Genomic DNA, 16,064 nt, shown 5'->3' with positions numbered 1-16,064 from the left:
CCCCCCCCCCCCCCTCCCCCTCCCCACAACCCTACTTTGGCCCCCATTGTCTTTGGATCGCCTTTTATTGAGAATCACAGAAATCCAGGGATTTAAACCGTTTAATGCTTTAGTGAAATTTTTACGATGCTCAAGATTTGTATCAGTTCCAAAGTAGATTAAGTGAGTGCTGTTCATTGTGAAATGTAACCTGGAGACAGTGTTTGGGCCCTGTACGTACAGCTGAAACACTAACCCATGGTGTAGCTATCGTTGTTTGGAGGTGATTATCTAAATTAAGCAGAACTAATGTTCTTAATAAAACCCCAGACCCAGCACTAATCCTAATTACTGTACCAGGAAAACGGATTGTCCAATCGCCAAAAAATGTGATAGATGTGGAAAGCAATTGCTTTCCGTATTTAAGTTTTGAATAGAGAGTTGCTGTTACACAAGGAGAAGAATCTTAAAATTGTACTAAATGCTATAAGAAATATATTTCCAGCCTTCTGTGTAGAATGCGGAGATTTGTTTTCTGCTTGGTATGTATTGTTAAAGGTTTTTCTGAACAATGGATTGTTTGCAGTAATTAGTCACAGTCACTGAGGGATCCTGCAGAATAACAAAGGCCACAGGTTGGAAGGATCTTTTTGAGCAGCTCACTGTGTCACTCCTATTCAAACCCTCACTGAGTTCCCTGGATGGCAAAATAAAACTCAAGCCTCTTTCTGCCCTCAGGTCAGGATTTTCCAAGCCGATTCATCAGGACCTGAATATCATTGGATAGGAGGTCATTTGGCCCATTATACTTCTGCCAGCTCTTTTGTCGAGTCATCCAATGGATACAATTCTCTCCTGCTCTTTCTCCATAGCTCTGAAAACATTTCCATTTCAAATATTTGGATGTATTGAACATTTGATTTTAGGACTACAGGTCATGAAACAGATGAGGCAGATATTAACATTGAAGGTTTTGTCCACTTTCAGCAACCCAGTTAGCAACTACCAAAATAATGCTGAGCGTATCGCAGTTCATGAAGTGACCAGCTGATGCCGGGACCAGCTTTTAAAACAAAGGGATGACCAGGATATAGAGAAGTTGAAAGCTGCCTTTAGATAAAAATAAGTATTGGCTAGGAGTTACAAACTTTCTCCAAATTATACAGTACAAATGAAGTTACAGTAAAGACAGAAAATACTTTAAAATCTTCCCAAAGATTCATGAAAATTGAGGGGTGAATGTGAGGGAGGAGCTTAAATTGATCACTATTGCCAGGGAAAAAGCACTGGGAAAACTATTAGACCTAAAGGCCGACAATTCCCCAGAACCAGATGATGTGCATCCTAGGGTCTTAGAAGAAGTGGCGGCAGAGATAGTAGAGGTTACAATCTTCCAAAATTCCTCAGTTTCTGGCAGGGTCCCAGCTGAGTGGAAAATAGCCAATGTATCAACTGTTTCCAAGAACGGAAGACGCAGAAAGAAGAAAACAATAGACCAGATAGCTTAACATTAGTTAAAGGGAAATTACGAGAATCCATTATCAACACGATTATTTTTTAAATAAACATTTTATTGAGGTATTTATGGTTTTCTAACAGTAACAGAAGAAACAGTGTACATACAAATATAAACATAGTGCAAAAGTCAACTTCCTCTCTCACAGGTCCCACCTCTTCGAACCCCCTACTCTAAATTAAGCTAACCCCACAGTCCCCCCCTTCTGCTGACAGTTAATTTTCCCTAAACAAGTCGACGAACGGCTGCCACCTCCAGGCGAACCCTAACATTGACCCTCTCAAGGTGAATTTGATTTTCTCCAAACAGAGAAAGCTAGCCATGTCCGATAGCCAGGTCTCCGACTTCGGGGGCTTTGAGTCCCTCCAAGCTAATAATATCCGTCTCCGGGCTGCCAGAGAGGCAAAGGCCAGAACTTCTGCCTCTTTCTACTCCTGGAATTTCCGGATCTTCCGACACGCCGAAAATCGCCACCTCTGGGCTTGGCGCCACCCTTCTTTTCAACACCTTGGACATGACATCCGCAAACCCCTGCCACAATCCCCTAAGCTTCGGGCATGCCCAGAACATATGAACATGGTTCGCTGGTTCTCCCGCATACCTTGCGCACTTGCCTTGTACCCCAAAGAACCTGCTCATCTGGGCCACTGTCATGTGAGCCTGGTGAACAACCTGAAACTGTATCAGGCTGAGCCTGGCACATGTTTTGGACGCGTTGACTCTACTCAACACATCCGCCCAGAGACCATCCTCTATCTCTCCTCCAAACTCCTCTTCTCATTTGTGTCTCAGCTCTTCGGTCTGTGTTTTCTCTGACCCCATAAGCTCCTTATAAATGTCCGAAACCCTCCCTTCTCCCATCCACCCCTGGAAACTGCCATGTCCTGAATCCCCCTTGGTGGTCGGAGCGGGAAGGTTGAGACCTGCCTGCTTAGGAAGTCCCGCTTCTGCAGGTACCTAAATTAATTAACTCCCATCAGTTCCCTCAAGCTGGGAAAGCTCCCCTCTATAAACATTTCGCCCATCCTCTCGATCCCTGCTCTCTGCCATCTCCGGAACCGTCCATCTAACCTCCCCGGGGCAAACCGGTTATTATTGCAAATTGGAGACCAGACCAATGCTCCCTCTGCTCCCACATGTCTCCTCCACTGCCCCTAGATTCTCAGGGCCGCCACCACCACGGGCTGGTAGAGTACCGTGCCGGCAGGAACAGCAGAGGCGCCATTACCAATGTCCCCAAACTATTGCCCTTACAAGATGCTGCCTCTGCTCACTCCCACATCGACCCCCCCCCCCCCCTTCCCCCCCCACCACCAACTTCCCAATCATGGCTATATTCGCCGCCCAGTAATAATTACTGAAGTTCGGCAGTTCCAGCCCGCACTCCTCCTGGCTGCGCTCCAGCATCCCCTTTTTAACTCGCGGGGTCTTACCCACCCATACAAAGCCCGAGATCACCTTGTTGACCCGTTTAAAAAAGGACCGAGGAATAAAGATGGGGAGGCACTGAAACACAAACAGGAATGTCGGGAGAACCGTCATTTTCACTGTCTGTACCCTCCCAGCCAGTGACAGTGGGAGCACGTCTCACGTTCGAAAATCCTCCTTCATTTGGTCTACTAGTCGGGCCAGATTTAACTTGTGCAGCCGTTCCCATTCCCGCGCCATATAGATGCCTAGGTACCAAAAGCTTCCCCCAACACTCTAAACGGCAGCTCCCCCAGTCGCCTCTCCTGCCCCCTTGCCTGGATCGCGAACATCTCGCTTTTCCCCATGTTCAATTTATAACCTGAAAATCGGCCAAAATCCCCCTGAATCCCCATAATTTCTTCCAAAACTTCCAATGGGTCCGACACATATAAGAGCAGATCGTCCGCGTATAGTCAGGATCATTGAGATAGTGGCCTGTGCCATCGTCAGGGGAAGCCCCCCTCTCTCGCTTGGCGTGACCCCAGTATCCCAGAGAACATTTTGTAAAACTCCACGGGGTATCCATCCGGTCCTAGGTCTTTACCCGACTGCATGGCCTTCAGCCCATCTGCTATCACTTTCAAACTGATCAGGGCCCCCAGCCCTTCTACTAACTCTTTGTCAGCCTTTGGGAACTTCAGCCTCCCTAAGAATTGCCTCAACCCTCCAGCTCAGCTGGGGGTTCTGGCTCATATAGCCTGCTATAGAATTCCTTGAACGCCTTATTGACCCCAGTTGAATCTCCGACCAAGTTCCCATCCCTGTCCCTTACTTTCCCAATCTCCCTGGCCGCCTCCTGCTTTCTAAGTTGCTGCGCAAGCATTCTACTGGACTTCTCCCCATATTCATAGATCACCCCCCTCGCCTTCCTCAGCTGCTCCACTGCCTTCACCACCCTCCCCCCCCCCCCCCCCCCCCCCCCCCGCCGATCAGCCATCACCTTTCTTGGGCCAGTCTCCAGCCATGCATCCGCAGGCCCGCCCCCAGACAGCCTCCGTCCCCGACCTCCCTATTGTCCCGCAGCAAAATGTCCCTCCCTCGTCAGCAGCACATTTCCCCCCTTGCCCCCCCAGTAACAGCAACATACACACAGCCCCCTTCAACAAGCATAACATCTGCTCACCCCCACTGCGCTTCCGTGAGCTAATCCGCCCAGCTAGCTTGGTGACCCCCGCCCATGGCGCCAGACATTTTCCCACCTATTGTTCCCTCTCCCCCCCACCGCTCAGACACACATATGCAAACGTAAACAATCCCAACCCAATTGCCCAAAAGAAACACAAAGAAAATCAAAAAGAAGATCCAACATCTACCATTCACACCTCCATCCCCCATCACAAATGCAAATTTCAACTCAAACAGCTTGCCCACAGACTCCAAATCAATACAGAAGGCATTACAGATAACGTCCTAAAACAAAAACTTTTAGCATGAGCGTTGCAGCAAAGTTCAGTCCAAACACCAGTCCGCTACCAGCCTTTTCCTTCAAGCGAAGTCCATCGCTTCCTCGGGCAGTAGAAATGCTGCTCTTCATGAGTAACCCAAAGGCCAGATACAGCAGTCCAAATATTACCTTCTTCTTAAAAAGGGTTGATTTTATCTGATTGAACCCTGCTCTTCTCATGGTCAGGTGCTCAGACCCTGATATGCGCAGGATGCTGTTCTCCCATTTGCAGCTCCGTATCTGCCTGGCCCACTGTAGAATGCACTCCTTATCCAGGTACCTGTGGAATCTCACCACCATTGTTCCTGGGGGGGGGGGGGGGGGGTCACCTACATGCACCTTCCTCGCTAGCGCTCTGTGCGTCCTGTTCACCTTCAAGGGTCGGGTGAAGGTTCCCTCCCCCAGTAGCTTCTCAAACATACGTGCTATGTATGCCCCTGCGTCCGTTCCTTCAGATCCCTCCGGGAGACCCACGATTCTCAGGTTCTGATGGCGGGACCTGTTCTCTAGATCCTCCACCCTCTCCTGGAGCCCTTTCTGCTGGTCTCTCAGCATCCCCACCTCCAACTCCACTGCACCTTGGTGCTCCTCCTGCTCAGTAAGTGTCTTCTCCACTTTCTGGATCGCCCGATCTTGAGCATCCAGTCTGAGTTCCAGCTGCGCAATCGATTCTTTAATCGGGTCCAAGCATTCCTGTTTCTGCTTGGCGAAGCCCTCCTGTATGAGCTGCATCAGCTGCTCCGTCGACCGCTGGGTTGTCGAGCCAGAACTCCGGTCGTCCGTCATGGTTTTTTCCCACTGCAGCCTCAGCCCAAGCCTTCTCCGTTCGCATATTTCTTTCTTTGTGAGCACTTCTGGTCCGCTTCTCATGCACTGATGTAGGATTCCTCATCACAGTTGTATCCAACATCAATTTTCCACTTCAGATCCGACAAAAAATTAGGGAAAAAGGTCTAAAGTTCCGACCCGAGCGGGAGCCACCAAATGTGCGACCTACTCTTTCGTAGCCGCCACCGGAAGTCTATCAACACGATTATTGCAGGACACTTAGAAAAGCATAACGCGATAAGGCATAGTTTTATGAAAGGGAAATCATGTTGAACTAATGTATTAGAATTGTTACGAAGGTGTACGACATAGAATATTGATTCGCAATACTAAATATATATATATACAGAACATTTTGTGCTAAACAACAGATACTGGCTGACAGTAGCTGCTAAGTTACATTTGTGAAGGCCAAAAGCCACTTTATTGAGCTCCCTGAGACAATGGCTAAGGTAAGTTCCAGATTGAAACCAAAGAAATGTCTTAACATTTAAGGGCGGTGCAGTGGTTAGCACTGTTCCTTCACAGCACTGAGGACCCAGGTTCGATCCCAGCAGCAGGTCACTCTCCGTGAGGTGTTTGCACATTCTCCCCCTGTCTTCGTGAGTCTCACCCCCACAGCACAAAAGATGCGCAGAGTAGACGGATTGGCCACACTAAATTTAAAGAAAAAATGTTTTTATTGAGGGCTTTTGTAATATACAGAACAAGGATAAGCGTGGACAAACATTTGGAGACTAAAGAAAAAAATAAAGAAAAATATATACACATCAGTCTGTTTCTCTTATTTCCATCAGTCACCTTATGTTATTCACAGAAGTTGCAGCTTCCAATTTTTATTTTTCCAGTAGATTTGGGCTGGGCCCCGTTCCTCCCCCTCCCCACCCTCACATCCTGGACATCTAAAGTGCCTTCGTCCCTCACCTGCTCTTTTGTCCTGCTCCAGTTGCATTGATGTGATACTGGCATGGTTGGGTTCCAATCTGCTGAACACTAATAAAAACACATCAATTATACAATTTTCCAAAAATCAGTAGCCCACCCCAGTTGGAACTGATCCAATCCTTGATGCTGTAATTTCAGTAAAATTGTGATCAGCTCATGATTTAACCCCATCTTGTCACCTGTTGTTTACCAGGATCCTGTGTCCATTTTATCATTGTTTTTCGGACACTCCCATCCTGATATCACAGTCAATTCATGCCCAACTAATTGTTAATCCAGGGGTAGGATACCAGAACTCGCTTCCTCTTTACGCCATGGATTGTTTCAGACAGGATATTAGGGTCACTGATAAAAATTGTTTATCGCGTCCATTATGTAATCTGCTGACCACACTTCTCTTGTGTCTCAAAAACACGGGCAAGTTGGCGAGCCTAAATCCCATCATGCATTGTGGCCACTGCTTCTAGCTAGAGTTTACATGATTATCACTGCTATGTCCTAAAATACAGGTTTAATGGTTAATAATGATTACTGGGTATACTTTCTATGATTAATCTCAATCCTTAATAAATTAACTTATGTAGAACTACTGTAGTGTCATCCTAGTTATTCAGTTTTAAGAAGTCTCATCTTTGGACACCCCCTTCACACCGTTCCTTCACTGTCACTGAGTCAAAATCCTGGAGCTGCCTCCCTAATAGCATAGTAGGTGTACCTACAACACATGGGGCGGGATTCACCAACCCCCTGGCGGGTCGGAGAATCCGGGGGGGGGAGGGGATGGCGCGAATCCCGTCCCGCCGGCTGCCGTGTTCTCTGGCGCCATTTTTCGTACAGGGGCGGGGTTCACACCATGCCGGTGGGGGCCGTTGCCCCCCCGCCAATTCTCCCGGCCCCGATGGGCTGAGTGGCCATCCATTTTTGGCCAGTCCTGCCGGCGTGGGTTACATATGGTCCCACACGGCTGGGGTGGTCCTCGGGGTGGGGGGGGGGGGGTCCGACCCCGGGTGGCCTGGCCCGCGATCGGGGCCCACCGATCTGCGGGCGGGCTTGTGCCATCGGGGCACTCCTTCCTTCCGCGCCGGCTCCTGTAGGGCTCCGCCATGGCCGGTGTGGAGAAGCTAACCCCCCGCACATGCGCCAAAACACACTGGCGGTTCCGCACATGCGTGAGATCACGCCGGCCCTTTGGCACATTCGCAAACTTGCGCAGTCCCTTCGGCGCCAACCCCTCTGGCGTCAACCGAGACAGGTGAGAATTCCTCACCTTGGGGGCCCATTGATGCCAGAGTCATTGCCGCTGGTTTTCCCGCCGGCGTGGGGACTTGGTCCACGGAAAGGAGAAACCCGGCTATGGTCTGCAACGGTTCAAGAAGGCAACTCGCCACCACCTTCTCAAGGGCAAAGAGGGATCGGTAACAAATGTTGACCTAGCCAGCGAAGCCCACATCCCGTAAAAGTGAATAAGAAAGTAACATTAGTGCCCATCTAATATACCCCAGCTGTCCTTTGACAAATACATATCTTGTGGTCACAGTAAGTTTACATTGAATTGAAAACATATTATGCTGGATATTCACCCAGTAGACCAGGAATCATTTCTCTGTTATTAGAACCATGCAGCACGGAAAGAGGCCATTCAGCCCTTCAGGCCTGTATTTGCCCTTAGAAAGAGCCATCCAATTAGTTACATTCTGTTTCCATTTTCCCAGTAATTATTTTCCTTTCAAGTATTCATCCAATTGCCTTTTTAAAGCTCCCATTGAATCTGTTTCCACTGTCCTTTGAGACATCCAGATCACAACTCTCTGTGAAAAGAAAATCTCTCCTCTGCACTTTTTTTTTGCCAATTACCTTAAATCTGTCTCCTCTGATTACTGACCCTCCTTCCACTTTGAAAATCAACGGTAAGGCCTATAGTTGGAAACTGCTGAAAATATCTCCTACTTCACTTCCGTCCTAATGGGAAACAGAGGCTTGGTAACATTATTAGCAAATATATTTTTGTAACCTAATGAAATGATGCTGTTGGTTCATGGTATGTGCAGTGGCTCATTCAGGACTCTGCAGAACAGCCAATAGAGGGAAAGATACAAATCATCAGTCAGCTGAATATAAAAGCAACAAGTGGTCACACAGTAATGAAGGCTGACATTCCAGTGTGGTACAAAGTGAGTGCTGCACTGTTGGAGGCGTCATCTTCTGAATGAGACATGAAATAATAATAATCTTTATTAGTGTCACAAGTATGCTCACATTAAGACTGTCATGATGTTACTGTGTAAATCCCCATATCAAGTCCCCATCTTTCCTCTCAGCTGATGTACAAGATCCCACAGCACTATTTCATAGAAGAACAGGAGAATTAACCCAATGTACTGGCGCCAATTTTTAACCCTCAATTGAAGCTTCCTTCCACAGCACCTTCCAAATCTGCAACCTCTTACCACCTAAATGGACAAGGGCCGCAGACACACGGGAAAATCACCACCTGCAAGTTCCCCTCCCAGCCATAAACTATCCTGACTTGAAATATATTGCTGTTCCTTCACTGTCACTGAGTCAAAATCCTGGAATTCACTCCTTAACAGCACTGTGGGTGTACTACACCACAGGGACTGCAACAGTTCAAGAAGACAGCTTACCACGCACCCTGCACGCAAAATTGTCGTGAAGTGCCATCCTGACACGTGCTTTTGGTGTCAAAGCAGGGAGCAGAGTTGTTTCGATTTTGAAGCTGCTGGCAAGCAAGGCAAGCGAACTGTGAAGATCAATATGGTTTTCTTAAAAGTCAGAGATGGCCAGAGACTCAAATAGGCAGTTTACCTATTGGACAGGATCCCACGACAGAAACTGCTGGAGAGAGCTGCGCAGGAGTGTCCAGGGCAGGACACTGCAGTGGTAGGGTTAGAGTTCCAGGGCCTCTGGTTAACGGCCCTGAAAAAATAAACTTAACTCGGGAGCAAAGTAGTTTCAAGATTATTTATTGAGGTATGGTTTTATAAATTGTGACAATGCAAATATGGAGGCAAAGCCCATGTGTGTTATATACAGGACCATACTGGCAAATGAAAGAAGTTTCAGAATTTAAAAAATAAGTGGTCTGTGTAAAATTCCTTTTTGAGTTGAGCCCGCGGAGTCAGTTGTAAACATAGAACTGACTCCAAATTACCTGCCCTGTGATACTACATTAAAAACATGTCAAAACCAAGAACTGGCAGCATTCTGGGGTAGTATCTCCCAGGAGTATCCAGTGCTGAGTAAAACAAGCATGTTGTGGCTATTGCCCTTAACAATGACCTACATGTGTGAGGTTGGATTTTCCGTTTTCATAAAGGTGAAGACGGCACAAAGGAAACTGACTGAAGTCTGCCCCTGATCTGCTCATTGCCCTCTGCTCCTTTGAACTCGATTCTAGTGAGATTGTGAGGACAAAGCAGGCTCCCCTTTTGCATTAAAAGGTAAGCGAACACTGCATGTGTCGCAAAGGTAGGCCGGCGCGGGACCCGAGGTTGGCCGGGTGTCAAAAATGGGTCCCGGGAAAAAAAGTTTGAAAAACACTGATCTAGCCAGTGACAGCCATATACTGTGAAAGAATTTTAAAAATCAACATCATGAACAAACAGAAGACTGCTGCCTGTGAGAGCTTACTGTGTGCAAATAGACTGCTACGTTTTCTACAATGACGTCACTTCAAAGGTACTTCATTGGCTGCACAGTGCTCCTTTTTTGGCTCCTATTTGACCCCATCTTTCCTTTGACCAACCGTTTTACTATTTATTTGTGCATAAAGGATTTCTGGGTTCCCTTTCATACCAGCTGTTATAACCTCCCTTTAACCTTCTTATTTTTATGTTTTGGATTTCCTTTCTATTTGTTATATTCAGCTTAGTTCTCAAATCTATTATGAACCTTCTGATTGTCACTAGCCTCCTTTATCTGTCATGGTTACATCAATATCTTCAGTTACCCAGGAAACTGGAGCTTTAGATATCTTTCCATCTCCTCTCACGGGAATACATCTATTCTGTTGGTTGTTAGATAGAAACAAGTCCCTGGGAAGCCCTTGGTGATATGGACTCTGAAACATTTTGCAATCTGAGAGATTTGCAGGCGTGATCCAGGATTTGGTACATCAGTTAGGGCTTTAAGGAGGGTCACCATGGTGGAGTGGAAATGTTCTGATGAAAGGTCATCGTTGGGCACGATTTAACAGAAAAATTCGGTGTCATTTTAGGCGCGATTTCGAGGGGTGTTTTTCAATGGCCACAGTGGCGAGATCGCGGCCCGTACTTAAACCCATTTAGTACTGGAAATGAGCCACCATGAGCTTCTTGCCATTATTGGCTGTCTCACCATCTCGCACATCAGCATCTTGCCGCTAACAAGTGGGAGCTGCTTTTAAACGCTCATTCACCACTCACTCCCAGTTAATGCACAAACATGGCAGCGCGCAGACCTGCTCCTCCTTTTGGTGATGCTGATCTGGCGAAGCCTCTTGACGTCGTCAATGAGAGACGGGAAATCTTGTCCCCTGAGGGGGAACAAAGCCAGCGTCAGAGCCACAAATACCACCTGGGAGGCAGTGGCAGCGGCTGTCAGTGTGGGCAGCAAGACAAGGAGGACCGGTGTCTAATGTCGGAAGAACACCAAGCGATCTCCACTGCAAGGTTAAGTTGCCACCTCTCTTGTGGCATCAGTTCCGCCTGCCACCCGTCAAATTCCATCACCCCCTCCCCCCCCCATCACAAATCACTAGCTGACATGTCACACCCTCCCCACACCCGATCTTATAGATCATAGAATTTACATGATGTGGAGATGCCGGCGTTGGACTGGGGTGAGCACAGTAAGAAGTCTTACAACACCAGGTTAAAGTCCAACAGGTTTGTTTCAAACACGAGCTTTCGGAGTGCAGCTCCTTCCTCAGGTGAATGGAGAGGTATGATCCAGAAACATTTATATAGACAAAGTCAGAGATGCCGGACAATGCTTGGAATGCAAGCATTTGCAGGTAATCAAATCATTACAGATCCAGAGAGAGGGATAATCACAGGTTAAAGAGGTGTGAATTGTCTCAAGCCAGAACAGTTGGTGGAATTTTGCAAGTCCAGGCCAGATGGTGGGGGGTGGATGTAATGCAACATGAATCCAAGATCCCGGTTGAGGCCGCAATCATGTGTGCGGAACTTAGCTATAAGTTTTTGCTCGGCAATTCTGCGTTGTCGCGTGTCCTGAAGGCTGCCTTGAAGAACGCTTACCCGGAGATCAGAGGCTGAATGCATTTGGCTGCTGAAGTGTTCCCCGACTGGAAGGGAACATTCCTGCCTGGTGATTGTCGCACGGTGCCAGATCATCGACTTGGATACCACCATTACACGTGGAAACACCACCCACCAGGTACGCGGCACATACTCATGCGACTCGACCAATGTAGTCTACCTCTTACGCTGCAGGAAAGGATGTCCCGAAGTGTGGTACATTGGCGAGACCATGCAGACACTGCGACAACGAATGAACGGGCACCGTGCAACAATCACCAGCTTAGGCTATCGTTGGCGTCCCCGTCTGGGTTCCTCCTCGGCCTGAAGGGCAGCTGGGTCTTCAGGGGGCGATGCTGTCTCTAGCCAGCATCAATGTTGCAAGGATACATTACTGCTCCATATTGCTGCCAATACTTTATAAACAAGACCAAATACAGAACATTTTGCACCAAATTAAAACACAAAACAGGCGGGAATATAACGAGGACATTAGCTCGACACCAGAGACAAAACAATAGCCAGCTGCTAAGACAGTGCATCGCCCCCCCCCCTCCCACCCCCCCCACCCCCACCCCCTGCCCAACTCCCCCAGCGACAGCAGACACACATCGGTGAAGGTGCTAAGAAGCAACATTAAGCTTCGGAAAAGGACACCGACATGGGGCACAGCAGAAGGAGAGAGAACACCCCACCCCTTCTCCAGCACTGGTAATTTGCCAGGGTCCAAGCTGCAGAAGCGAGAAGGGTCGCAGCAGACAAGCACACAGCCGCCAGAAAATTAGCAATACACTGCCAACGGAGCAAAAATGTCGCACCACTGCCCCCCTGCCGGCACACTACAGTGGACTTGTATCGTGGAAAGCTGCTTGGTAGGCCAACCACCAGAAGGTCTCACCAACCTGGATCATAGTGGAGGAGGGGCAGAGTGAGAACCACCGCCCTTCTCCAGCACTGGCAGCGTCTTCCAGCGACTCCCAGGCTATAGAGGCAGGAGGGGTTGCAACTGGCAAAAACAAAAATCCTCCATTATATGGTATCCATCATACAATTCCTCCCCCCCCACAACAAACATTGACCAAACACATTGCAAAAGGAAATCAAGGAACACCAGCGACCTGCATGGCTTCCATAATGGGAGCAGCAGATGGCTTCTGAACAGTATCAGTGCCTGATCATCCATCACCACCCTGTCTGAGGACCAGGCTACAGGAACACAGGCGGCATTAACAGGTGACCCACAGGTCCAGAACAGAAGACACAGTCATTACACAAAACAGACCTTTAAAAAACCATCCAGACTGCTTGAGCAAGCCCTCCTGCATCCTCATCCCAGTAGAAGGCCTGCCAAAATCCCCTTCCGCACTCGAGGTAAAAGAGACCAAAAGGCAACTACCTTCTTTCTTCCTTCCCTTCATCCAGAAGGCAGCAAGCCCAAGGAGAAAAGGCAGCGGCAAGCAGCAAACAAACTCTCAGCTAGAGCAGCCTCCAGGCATTTGCAGCCACCAGCAGGAGCAAGCAGCAAACACAACTTGCAGCTGGGAAGTGCTCTCACAACTAACAAGGCTAATCCCGTATTAGCAGTAGCCTATGAAACTAGAGGCTGCTTACAGTCCAAAGGAGTTAAATTGACCATCAGCATATTACCAAGAACAGGGCTCTATCCTGGAAGGGTTTGGTCGGACAGACAGGCAGCAGCTGAGTTGCCCCTGTTATGAGTATCCACAATATTTAAAGATGGCTTGAAGGTCTCACAGACAAAAAGCCCCTTACTCCCCTACCCCCCAGTTGCCCCCCGCCGGCCCAGGGTCGACACCCGACCTGGAACGCTTCAGGTCCCAACTAAACCCGACTCTCCTGATGGGCCTTCCACGCTCAAGTGCCCTTATCCTGGATGCCGGAAAATAGAAATGGCTGCTCACCTCATCACTTCCCCTCAGTAGCCAATGCGCCAGCTTCATGTTTTTAAAAAGGAGTACTAAACGACACCTGCGTGAATTCTCGCTGGGGAGCCAGTTACTTGCAGGGAGGGCATTACATTTGACATCAACCTTGTTAATGAGATTAAATTAATGCAACTTGGGGTTAATGATATGCTTGCCATATTTGGGCGACCTCTGGAACTCGCCATTACGAGTGGGCTGGTTAAAGGCAAACCGAATCGCGCCTGGTTGAATCTCAATTTTGGCCTTTCCTACGTTTTAACCGGCACGGCCAGATTCACGCCGGGCGCAACACAGTGGTTAAATCGCCCCCGTGAAATGTTTAGCTCTCACAGATGCTGCCTGACCTGCTAAGTGTTTCCAACATTTTCTGATTTTTTTTTTAAATTCCAAAGGATGGAAGGCCTGTGGGGTAATGGTGGGTGAAGGGAAGGGAGGTGTACTTGGAGATGAGGAGAGAGTGGTGTGGGTGAGGTTTGGGGGATGGGACATATTACAGATCAGAGATGGGAGAGCTGCTGGTGGGATTTAAACACTGGGACAAGGAGATTCCCGCCTGGAATTGAAAAAATAGAAAATGCTGCAAGTACCCTGCAGGATCAGGTAGCATCTTGTTTCAGGTCTGTGACCTTCCCCATCAGAACTGACAACTGTGGAGCAACTTTGACTGCGTTGTCCCGAGATAAGGGCTCTGGAGGCAACCTGTCCTGTGTTGAAACACGGTCTGCAGGCTGATTATGGAATATTAGAGAATGAAGCTTAGGATAAATCTCCGGCTTAGACTGTCTGCTCCTCCCAGCTGCTGTTACCAGAGGAAAGGAACCTGAATATTCCTGATGGGGGTTCTCTTAGAAAGCAATTCTACCAAGAGTTACTGCAGACAAGCGTGTAGGTGAGGATGATGCAGCTGTTTTTAATATTAAAGAGAGGGTGTGGTGATTCAGACAGCACTTGGTGAACATCCAATCTTTTATCCCGATGAGTCTCTAATGCTGACAGGGAGCCTAAATATAAAGAGCATCGAACATAAATATAAACTGAGGTGGCCATCTTGAAGGAAAGAGAGAGAAAAAAAAACAAACGCAAACATGGGAAGAAGATTAAAAATCAAGGTCATGATCTACTTACTGGAAACTCCCGTCTGGTGCAGCAACCAGTGTTGATGCTGAGAGCACAGGAGGATCCCAGTGCTATGGGAACAGAGGGGAGGAAATCAGGACAGTCAGTGGCAAGGTGAGCTGACACTGCCTCTCATTTTGAATCATTGCGTGAACCGGGCTGGAGGAGCTTTTAAAAACACAGTCCCGCGGAGCAGTGATTAATTTTCTGGCAGAGTTTGATCGCAGGTTGTTACTGCTGCAGTCAGTTCTGCAGTACAGCACAATGCTCTTGTACTCCAAAGCAGGGTGAGTGACTGTGTGTGTGAGAGTATGTGTGTGTCGGTGTGCATCTGTGTGTGGATATCAGTACTTCTGAGTGGCAGTGTGTTTGTCTGCCTGTGTGTGTATTTGTGTGTGATTGTGTTTATATGAGTGAGGGAGTGTATGTGTGTCAGTGTATGTTTGTTTGTCAGTATGTGTGTGTCCGTCTGCGTGAGTATTTGTGTCAGTGTGTGTGTGTCTGTCTGAGTATTTGTGTGTGTGACTTTGTGCATGTGTTTGTGTCTCTGAGTATTTGTGTGTGTGTGACTGTGTGTTTGTGTCTGTCTGAGTATTTGTGTGTGTGTGATTTTGTGCATGTGTGTGTGTTTGTGTCTCTGTCTGAGTATTTGTGTGTGTGTGACTGTGTGCGTGTTTGTGTGTGTCAGTGTGTGTGTCTGCGTGCGTGTTTGTATCGGTGTGTTTGTCAGTGAGTATATGTCTGTGTGCGTGGGGGGAGGGGGATTGCGGGGGGAGATTTGGGGCCTCACGGTAGCCTGGTGGTTAGCATCAATGCTTCACAGCTCCAGGGTCCCAGGTTCGATTCCCGGCTGGGTCACTGTCTGTGTGGAGTCTGCACGTCCTCCCCGTGTGTGCGTGGGTTTCCTCCGGGTGCTCCGGTTTCCTCCCACAGTCCAAAGATGTGCGGGTTAGGTGGATTGGCCATGCTAAATTGCCCGTAGTGTAAGGTTAATGGGGGGATTGTTGGGTTATGGGTATACGGGTTACGTGGGTTTAAGTGGGATGATCATTGTTCGGCACAACATCGAGGGCCGAAGGGCCTGTTCTGTGCTGTACTGTTCTATGTTCTATGTTCTATGTTGTTCTATGTGTGCATGTGTGTGTGTTTGTGTCTCTGTCTGAGTATTTGTGTGTGTGTGACTGTGTGCATGTGTGTGTGTTTGTGTGTCTGTCTGAGTGTTTCTGTGTGTCTGTCTACGTGAGTTTGTGTTTGTGTCTGTCTGCGTGAGTATTTGTGTGTCAGTGTGTGTGTCCATGTGAGTGTTTGTGTGTGTCTGTGTGTGACTGCCTGCCTGTGTGTGTTTATGTGTGCCTATCTACGTGAGTTTGTGTGTGTCATTGTGTGTGCGTCTGTCTGTGTGAGTGTGTGTGACTGTCAGTGTGTGTCAGTGTGTGTGTCTGCGTGAGTATTTGTATGTGTGTATCTGTCTGTGTGAGTGTTTGTGTGTGTCAGTGTATGTATGTCAGTGAGTTTGTGTGTGTCAGTGTGTGTGTGTCTGCGTGCGTGTTTGTGTGTGT

At 48.1% G+C, this 16,064-nt stretch overlaps 1 protein-coding gene across 4 annotated transcripts in view; it reads left to right on the top strand.

Moving 5' to 3' along the window:
• The window catches only part of nav3 (neuron navigator 3), an 838,834-nt gene that overhangs the window by 318,571 nt on the left and 504,199 nt on the right, over positions 1 to 16,064 (top strand). For 2 of the 4 annotated variants that reach the window (XM_038781101.1, XM_038781102.1), the window contains exon 1: positions 14,184 to 14,619. The exons of the other annotated variants lie outside the window; for them this stretch is intronic. The gene's annotated coding sequence lies outside the window, so the exon portion shown is untranslated. Of the gene's footprint in view, positions 1 to 14,183; positions 14,620 to 16,064 lie in introns of those variants that run through there. 4 annotated transcript variants of the gene reach the window in all.

Source organism: Scyliorhinus canicula, chromosome 20 (genome assembly GCF_902713615.1).
Source record: "Scyliorhinus canicula chromosome 20, sScyCan1.1, whole genome shotgun sequence".
Lineage (NCBI taxonomy): Eukaryota > Metazoa > Chordata > Chondrichthyes > Carcharhiniformes > Scyliorhinidae > Scyliorhinus > Scyliorhinus canicula.
The sequence above is the reverse complement of the archived record's forward strand: the minus strand, read 5'-3'. Positions and strand labels throughout refer to the sequence as shown.